The sequence below is a fragment of the Pinus tabuliformis genome, chromosome J (assembly GCF_031772625.1).
Source record: "Pinus tabuliformis cultivar Carrire ecotype Pingquan chromosome J, CPIR1, whole genome shotgun sequence".
NCBI lineage: Eukaryota > Viridiplantae > Streptophyta > Pinopsida > Pinales > Pinaceae > Pinus > Pinus tabuliformis.
The window spans coordinates 726,087,909-726,098,167 of NC_142295.1; the positions used below are offsets into that span (position 1 = coordinate 726,087,909).

Sequence of the window (10,259 nt, forward strand, 5' to 3'; positions counted from 1 at the left end):
AAGAAGCCTTAAAGGCAAGGAATTAGTATCTCTCATTTCATTGATGAGGTGAACCACCAAATTAATGAGCCAAGGGGAGGAGGAGTGTCCATGAAACTCTATAAATATAATTTCTTGGAGAGCCAAAAACAAGAAGAAGAAAAGCATTGTTATGTTGTCAAAATTGCTCCCTAAGCAATCAAGCATTTCAATTGAGAAGAGGGTTTCATCATTGAGAGAGTCTTCATACTTCTTTGAGACAAAGAGGAATCTTGCAAAGAGATTCAGGAAAGGAACTTCCTTGTTGAGGATATTTTAGCACCATTGATTAAACAATTCTCTCCATGTTTTTTTAATTGATCTATTGTATTCCTTCTACATTTAGAAATCAATAAAGGGAACCCTTTTCCATTACTTTGTTGATATGTTTTCTTCTTTGAGCATTGTTTATGTGGTTATTTCTTATTTTTTAGTTCTAAGTTGATATATGCATTGTTTTCATTACCTATAGTGCTTTTCTTACCCATGATTGTCCACTAACAACAACCAATTGCTTGTGATCTCCTTGCAAGGAAAAACCAACTAAAAGGAAGGTGTATTTAGTACTCCATAGCTACAAAAAAACTACCACGGAAATTCCTCCTCCTTGTTTCGTGCCCTAATTTGACATCCAATGATCAATGGAAAGTATGGGGGTACCTTGTTTGGTGTATGAAAGAAAGGGGGGGTCCACTATCATGGTTCTACCTTCCCTAGAAACTTGCCTCATTGACATGGTTTCCGCCTTGATGGCCCATGGCCCCACCTCCACATCACCTTGGTTTACACGTTATGCACTCGAGGTCCACTATACCCACTCAGTGCAAAATAAAATGAAATTATGCATTAATAAAATATGTGTGGGGTCCTCCACTTACAACACACCCTCGACATTCGTGCGCCCCACAAAGACCGACTCAATCGATCCAACAACCCAAAATATATTGGATCCAAAACTTACACAGGTTTTAAGTTGAGGTTGTACTCTGATGGTATCCAACGGTCTGGATCTCTTCAATCCAACAACTATCATTGTTACCGAATGCTAGTTTTGTGCCCTTTAATGGACCTTCCTCGATTTGATGGATATGAATTCCATCTCTTTGGCATGGTTCCACCTCTATTCCTTGACTAAGTTATAACCCCACGTTCTAGTCTTGTGATACCACCATCTTAGCCTCGTTGAATCCATAATCATCATCGGAAGCCATGGTCTAGAGTTTCACCCTCCATACTCTTTCCATGGAGTGAGATCTACAGCCATCCTTATGTTATAAATAATATTATTTAATTACATCATAATTACAAATATAGATTCTCCAAGCACTTTATCCATTAAATGTGTATAAATCCTGACATTTTGGCCCCATAATATATTTAATATAGCTACATGTGAACACATGCCTCATAATGTAAACACCAGCTCAACAAGCTAATAGTCCCAAGCGTCTAGCTCACCAAACTAAGTATTATTTTATATTATTTACATAGTGTTCTCGCCTTATCATATTATAACTCGGCCCATTGGCCTAATCATGTGGATACTTCTAGAGACACCCCAACCTCAATATCCACATGCATACATATACAACACAAACATCGGGAAGGGGTATTATAGTATTGCTTAAGTTCAATGATTGGTGGCTAGTTGGTATGTTTATCCTTTAAACACAAGAGGAGATATCCATTACCATGTTTCAATCAAGAAACCATTGTGACCTATGAACCAATCATTGATTAAAACACTAGAATTAGGACTAAACACAAATATTCAAGACCATGATGGTGTCTCAACTTCGAGCAACTTGATGGATTTAGTTTATTTTGATATCAATTTGAAAAGGGGTTGCACCGAAGCCTAATTCTTAATGACAGGATAATTGCAGATTTGTTATTATTATTGTATTTGTCAACTGGTGGTTGCTTGTATATAGGTTACACTAGAGAACAACCCATCTTACCAGTCCTAAGTAGTATTCTGAAGTATTTGAACTTAAAACTAAAACAAGAACAGAAGCCCTATAGCCATTATGAATACCGATAACTCTATCCAAGATTGAGAAAAGAATAGAAAGTGAATTTCACAAAGCATTCATGTTGGTGAAGCTAGTTGTCTATAGTCCCTTCTTTATGGATCACCTTTGATGACCAAAACAAGTCAAAGGCATAAAAAAATATGGAAAAGTAAAATAACAAGATAAGGAGTGATTAGAGCTTATTCTCACTAAAGCATAAAAAAATAAAATAGATAGCATAACATTTTAACAAAAGGGCGATGGATCCAAAATGGAGAAGTTTTTATCAAGTTGTTGTAATTTACATTTTAATGTTATTTTGTAAAGGTGCTTTACTCTCACTTTCAAGATAAATTGTAAACTCCATGTTAATTGTTTTTTAATTATGTTTGATTGTGAATTTTTGAAAAATTCATGGGTAGCAGTAACTCTCCTTGCACATTATGTCATTGAAAAATGCACAATAGTGCCAGATCTAGCACAATGCCATTTCATTATACGGATTTTGGCAAAACATGATGACCTTGGATGTTCTCTATTGTATTCAAGTCAAAATGAGATGCATTTTTTGGTGAATTTGATAATTAAAAGCAAGTAGCTCATAGACAAAAAAATTTGTATTCCTTCATGATGTAATGCTCAAGCATCTTCATGGATTTGCAAAAGTAGGAATGCTACCTGGTAAATTCCTCCCTTATGCCAAATAAACAACTGTTGGTTATTTTTCCTAAGGAATAAAGTGTTATATTTTTATTTCAGATCGAATATTGCATGTTCAACAAGTTATTGCAACACAAAGGAAAGTATAAAAATTGTCATGATCCTAAACATGATACAATTGGAAAACTCTATTAACTATACATCAAAACTTGAATAAGGAATGATGCCTTTACATAAATTATATCAAAATATATTTTAAAATCAATGCAAAAATTCACAAACTTCACAGTGCCAAGGATGTAAAAATTGTAAAAAAGAAACAAGTTGGTGTTGAGTTTGAACATCATCCTTGAACTCATGAATTTTCAATACTTCAAACTGTAAGAAGACCCATTATTTAGGAATATGATCCACCACGGTGTTAAGATAGTGGAAGAGATGTCTGAATTAGGCAAAGGTAATTTGGCTTCCCCATTCATGTACTTGATCCATCTATGCTTGAAGTTCCAAGTTTTGAAATTGTACTTCACCAATCATCTAGTCTATGTTGAGCTTAAATGCCCCAAATACCTATAATCTAGTCATACATCTTTCTAGTACAATTAGGAGAGTTTTTAGAGTTCGTATAACTTGGCCCTATTCTTTTCTCCATGTACCAACCCCATTGAAAAAGAGAGTTGATGGGTCGACAAAGAAAACGGAATCATCCAACACTACATTGTCCTGGATTTCCTTTAAAGGAACCATCAAATATTCCCAAGGCATTAGCTCATTAATATTTGGGGGCTCAATCTACCCAAAAAATAATTTCTTTGGAGTGATTATGTATTCATCAAAACAATATTAGATTTGGTGGTATACCTGTAAAGGAGTGGTAGAAAACTCTTGAAATATAACCTTGTTCCTTGATCTCCATATAGCCCAACTTACCTCCAAGGGGAAAGATCTAAAAATTTTTGTTGTAGGCCTCAAGCCAATCCTTGCAAACCTATGAAAGGGATTCTTCCTCCCATTTTCCAATGCCTCCAGTTAGTGTGCCTACAGCACACCATATTTCAAGAGTAAAATGGCATACCACTAGAAATATAATTTTTTCGTGTTCCTTACATAAAATACATATGTTTGGTCCCTTTTGGGACCTCCTTTGAAGTATATCATACTTTATCAGAGAGTGATAACCAAGAAAAAAAGTGCCTTGAAGACTTTCATATCTTTGACCACCAAAAATTTGGGTTTGCTTGTGATTCTACCATGAATAAAGATGAGTAACCAATTGTATATGAGCCATCCATAGGATTATTTAATCACATCAATATATTTTAATCCTTCACCCTGTCCTAATTTAATTTCATTGGTTTCTAATAACAGAGTATAACCCACCCATTGCTCTATCACCATCCCTTTTGTAGGTTTTAACCCTGTACATAAATTACCTGCAAACGAATTCTTACAACAGAAAATTATACAATGGCATGAACATAAAACAAATATACATAGAGATTTTTCCCTAGATCCCAAAATCGGGACTACCAGATTTATTTTTCATTATGCTCCTTTCAATGTTACAATACATATATATACATTTCGAATCATTCATAAACCCAATCCACTAACCCTGGATTAGAACATAACCGTAGTTCCCTTAACTGGATCTACAAAATACCATGGTCATAAAACCATCATGTCCAAAACCATATGCAAATCCCATGCAAAAAACCATGGGTACATATGCCCACCATCTTTGGGTATGCCCACCATCCTTGGGTCCTCCCAACAATTATTGTCTCCGCATATCAAAAAAAATTCCTGGGGCATTTCCCAATGACCCCCCCCCCTTTCCGCACCCGGCGCAACATACAATGTTTGTTTCTAGACATGGAAAGAATATAACACATAATCAACACCTTTCATATTTATATATTCTACATTAATTCAAGATTTCCTCCTGGAATGTAGCTCTTTTAAAAATGGGGCATCATACAAAAATTGCATATTTTGATTAGGTAGAGGATTCATCAGCTTCTGAGATAACTAAAAATATCTTTGAAACCAATCTAGGGATCATACCCAATTCTTACTTTTCTTCCATCATTAATTTTCTATTCCATATAAGAGCCAGGATTGGGAAAGACGCAGTTAGTGCTTTTCGGATAATGGAGCAATGATTTTTGCATTTATGATAATTTCTTATCTATTCCTATCCAAATAAACAGGCTTAAATTATTTCGTCCCAAAAAATGTTCTTGATGGAAAATATAGGGGTGGGGGCATATGAAATGGTATTCTATCCATTTTTAAAAAGAATTATGTGGTATCCAACTATTGGGTCCAACCCCTACAAGTGGTTTTCCAAAACATCTTTAGCATACCCTTAGAATTCATGATAAGTTGAAAAGTGACATAGTGGTTTGATATCTAAAATACATGGATAGCATGATAGGCATAATAATGTAGCTTCAAGGTTATGCATGGCTATTCATACTAATTGGAATGTCTTCTCAAAGTGTTAGTAGCAGCATTTTCAATAATAACCTCTAAAATTATTGCATCTTTTTTATATTGAGATTTGTTCATCACTAAGGACACAATATGTTCATTATAGGCATTTCTTTTATGGAGGAACAACTACAAGTTATTCGTCTTATCAGTCCAATACTTCTAACACTGATGTCCAAGGTGGAATTTTATACATTTATTATATACATAGGTACTTCATTGGGAGAAATTACACTTTTAGCGCACCAGGTCATGATTGGGATCTATTTTATGTGCACTATTTTTGGAGAAAATTTGGCACATGGCAACTCAATTATTCATGCCTAACTTGACTTCTAATGTTAACTACAACATAAGAAAGGCACAATAGTTTCTTCACTCACTACTCCTCACTGGAATAACATTTGTATTTTCATTAGGATGTATTTCTAGAACAATGCCATAGTTCTTCCCCCAAATATATACAAGAGATGCAACCATTATTAATCAAATGTGAGGAGTAATAGTGCACTTTTTTCTTAGTATGTTGATTACACCACCCACACTAAGCCTAGAGGGAACATTATTGGGAGCAAGAGATTTGAAATACCTTAGCTTTAGCATGGTGCCATGCTTTTATTAGAGGGTGCATTTCACTTCCACTCTTAAACAACATCAGTTTTGGTCTCTTGGGAAGCTGGTGGAATGTTTTCCTTACACAACAACATGCATATTGATGCTTGGTCTCTAGGTTCATAGGTCCCTGCTCAAAGGCTTAATTAGTGCATGATGTTGCAAAATACTCAACTTGGACAAGCGTGGTAAGCAAATTCCTCACCCAAAAATATCTCTGACATATGGAGTAGAAACATTTAATACCCCTCCACATATCCAGGGCCAATTGTTGTATGTGGAGTTGGGGTTGAAACCAGACTACAAGCTAAGGAATAATGGAGTAATAATATAAAATTAGATGTTTCCCAATGTGAATTCTCTCACCTCTCAAAGACCACAGTAGCATGAAATTGGTCACTTTCTTATTTCTCCTAAATAGAATCTTGAATTATGGATCATTGATTTTGGGTTGTAATGCATTAAACCAAAGCCAGTTAAGTTCCCTTTTGCACAATTCATTTTCTTTGGGAAATTCTCAGTGGCCAAACTTAACTATGGTTAGTGCTAGTGATGTCATGGAAGTAGGCACACAAGGTGTTGCTAATATTGCAGTGGGAAATTTACATTCTTCATTTCCATTACCATTGGTGGCATGGCTAGAAAAATGCTAGGCATGCCCCACCTTTCATCTTCTAATTTGCAACATAGAAGCAACAGTAGTCTTGTAGAAAATTTCATCAACAATGGCATGCAACAGGCCAAATGAGAAGGTGTTTCGTTGGAAAATGATGGTGATGTTGGAGCATCATTTGATTATAGAAATAATGCATAAAATCCTCCTATTCTCACAACATAAACAACTTCTTTTTCTTTGAAATTTTAAATGTTTCATTCACTCCTTCTAGTAATAGCATAACCAAATTCTAATTCTATGGATCACTATAGTAACACTCCAAGTATCATTTACTTATTTAATGATGACTAGAGCTATTCTAAAATATTTGTTATTGATTTATTTTGCAGTTAATGATGGAAATCTTGCAAAGATTTTATGTAAATATACGTTTTTTGTGTTGTTTGCTAGAAAAAAAAATTGTTAGATTAAGAAAGTGGATAGAGATGTTGGAATTCCAAACTGATAAGAAGTTATATGTGAGGTAGCTTCCAAACTTCTCTATTCAAGTTTATAGTTCTTGGGAAAGTTTCTATGTGAGGTAAGTGCCAAACGTCTCTATTTAGGTTGCATATTTCTTGGTAATGTGTCTATGTGAGGTAGCTACCAAACTTCTCTATTCAGGTTATACAATTCTTGGGAAAGGTTTCTCACAAATGCATTCTAACCAGGAAATCGAATCATTTCAGTTTCTATGGATTGATCAAATGAGGCATTTCAACTTTGATGTTGATGTTCGGAACATGAGTGGATGTAGCACTAACAGGATATTAAGAAAGTTTATCCCTTAACAACAAGGCTTGGTATTGTATGTGCAATACCAAAGGCCTTAGAAACAAGAAATACTACTAAGTTGTTGAAGGTATTTTAATTGGGATGACCATTTGAATTTATATAAGTTGGAAACATATTTTCCCTACATATTGAGACTCCGAGTAGTACTAGATCTTATATTTATTGAAGAATTAGATAACATATTTACAACGAACTCTTGCTTAGGGAAGGCAAGAAGGGTTATCGTGTAAGCATGGGGGTTGAATTATTGTACTCAAAGGAAGGAATATATGAAATAATGGGTGGAAAAAAGGAATTAAATATAATCGCAATATGATAACTAACCTAGGAGGCATCAAACTCTCTAAAAATATATTATCATTACTTTAATTTTATAATTCTATTCATATTGATCCATGCACATTTGGCAATACAGATCACAATTGTGTACGCCATGACTCAAGGCTTTGCAAAGTTTAATGTTGGACTTTGGTTTGAATCATATATTATATCTTATCAATAACACATTGATATGACTATTAAATTACCTTGTGATAATAATATTGTTTGACCCCACTAAAGTGATTAGCATGATCAAGTTGCAACGTTTTAAACTCAGAGAAACATGTGTTCAGATTTAAGTTTGGCATTCATTGTGTACTACATTATCAAGTATTTGGTTGATTGGTATAGTTAAACCAACATTTTCCATGATTCCTTCACTGTATTGAGCTTTCATGTTGGTATTAACATGCATGGGGATGATGGTTGTGCACTTTTTAATCATATCCCTCCATTGTGACCTAATGGTTGATATTTTTTAGAGGTATTTACTGACCCAACACCTCCTTACCTATGCTTAATTCATGCATTTCTTGGTCTAGCGAGATCGAAGATCAGCCCTTACATTTATGGTAACACCTCTCTTGGTTGTTTTTACTTCAATTTTTGGAAACTCTGAAGTAATACAATTCTATTCTGATTTATTCTCTATAGTGATTCTATTTTCTATGTTGGTATCCTTCCATCCACTTAGATTTTATTTTCTCTTAAAACATAAGTTTTAGGCTTTAGTTTTTCATCAAGCCGCCCAATTCACACATTTTTTATGTTTCATATGTCTACCACACATACACAAAAGACTCAAATTCTTAAAGGAACCATTGGTGGCAAGAATGGTCAACCTAAGCAAGTGTGTTGTAATTTACAGCATGTTGTAATTTGAATCATTTTCATCTAGATTATATGGATAACCACATTACAATATTATATGCATTTCTATTTTCATATTCATAATTCCATACCATAAGTTACATGGCAGAATGTGTGGTAGGAACTAGATATTTTGGAATTTCCTTTTAGGTAAAGCTTTTTCCCAACTCCAACAAATTAGTTGTGGGAGTGTCTTATTTTTTAAAGCTATGAATGAGGTATCAAAAATAGTGCATTTTACATTATTTAATAAACATATTATAAATTTATTATACTCGTTCGATCCCTTACCCAGGCTAAATTCTTAGAGACAATGGATACTGTAGAAATGAAAAAGGTTCTGCAAGACAAACAATATAGGAATCGTGAGCTGCAAATAATTTTCCTTTCGTATCGTCCAAATGTTGTCTCTCTAAAGCATTTTTTTTTCAACCATCAATAAGGATGATCTCTACCTCAATCTCATGTTGGAGTATGTACCAAAAAAAATCTATCGTGTAGAAATGAATTACAGTATGATGAATCAATGAATGCCTCTTCTTTATGTAAAATTATATACTTATCAAGTTTGGAGATCATCACTTCTGTCCCTTTATTGTTAGAATGATTTGTCCATTTTCTTCTATACTTTGAAATATCTTAATTTGAATCTTTTGGCTTAAGATTTGTAGGGTCTTGGCTTATATTCATGGTGGTATTGGAGTATGTCATAGGGACATAAAACCATAGAATATTTTGGTTTGTCAGTTAAGCATCTTGTTGCTTGTTTTCATTTTTTATCATGATGTAGGGTTCATTTTATTGTTTCCTCCATTAATTTAAGTAAACCTTCAACAAGTCAATATTCACACTCATCAACTTAAACTCTGTGACTTTGGAAGTGAAAAAGAGTTGGAGAGAGTTTTGATAGTTTATTGGAGTTACAATGAGAGTTTTTGAATGTTCCAGCCTTATTTAGAATATTATCTTATATACATCTTTAGAGATAAATGCATTGTTATTTGAAAGGAACGTTATGGTGGTATCATGCTTGGTTAAGGTGATGTTCTTTTCCTTTTGGAAATTTTTTATTCCACTCCTAGTCTCAAATATAACATTATGCTTATTATAATAGGTTAAGGATGAGCCAAATATATCATACATATGTTCTCGATATTATCATTCTCCACAACTTATTTTTGGAAAAACAAAGTATACGACAACATAGCATTAGAGTCTCTATGTGCTCCTACTACATAAGGTCAAATCTTTGCATTTTCCATTATGCCCGCCTATTTTGTGCTTTAGTGTGAATGCCTTAGGAAAAAATGGCTTGTATCTCCCACCTTTTGTTTGATTCACTTTCCTTTATACGCTACCCTCATTTTTTAATTCTCTATTCCACTTTCATGGTAGTCACCTTTAATTGTACAATCCTCATTTTTTATAGAAACTGCTAACATCAACTGAATTTCTATTATATTGTCATCCCTCCATGGTACTCCATCCTAAGTAGATGCTCATTTAAGGCACCATATATGGGATATAATTTCCAGGCAATCTCTTCATGATTTTTTGTACTTAAGGTAATGTTTCCTGAGGCCCAGCTTAGTCTCCTTAGCAATACTTGGAAGAGAAGAACTCTACATAACATCATTTCTTTTTCTTAATGTTTAGAAATAGGTGAAGAGATACATTAAATTGCTAATTCAAATTGCATGGTTGTCTCCAAACAGGAGGCCAGTAATCACATACTTTTCCAATAAGCTTATCCAAAAATCATGTAAAATATTTTCTACAAAGGGGTGGTTGGGTAGGTGGCCCCAATCAAGCAACCA

At 34.1% G+C, this 10,259-nt stretch overlaps 1 pseudogene; it reads left to right on the forward strand.

The window, feature by feature from the left end:
• Positions 1–8,347: 8,347 nt before the first annotated feature.
• On the forward strand, positions 8,348–9,649 carry LOC149228796 (shaggy-related protein kinase epsilon-like; annotated as a pseudogene).
• Positions 9,650–10,259: the final 610 nt, after the last annotated feature.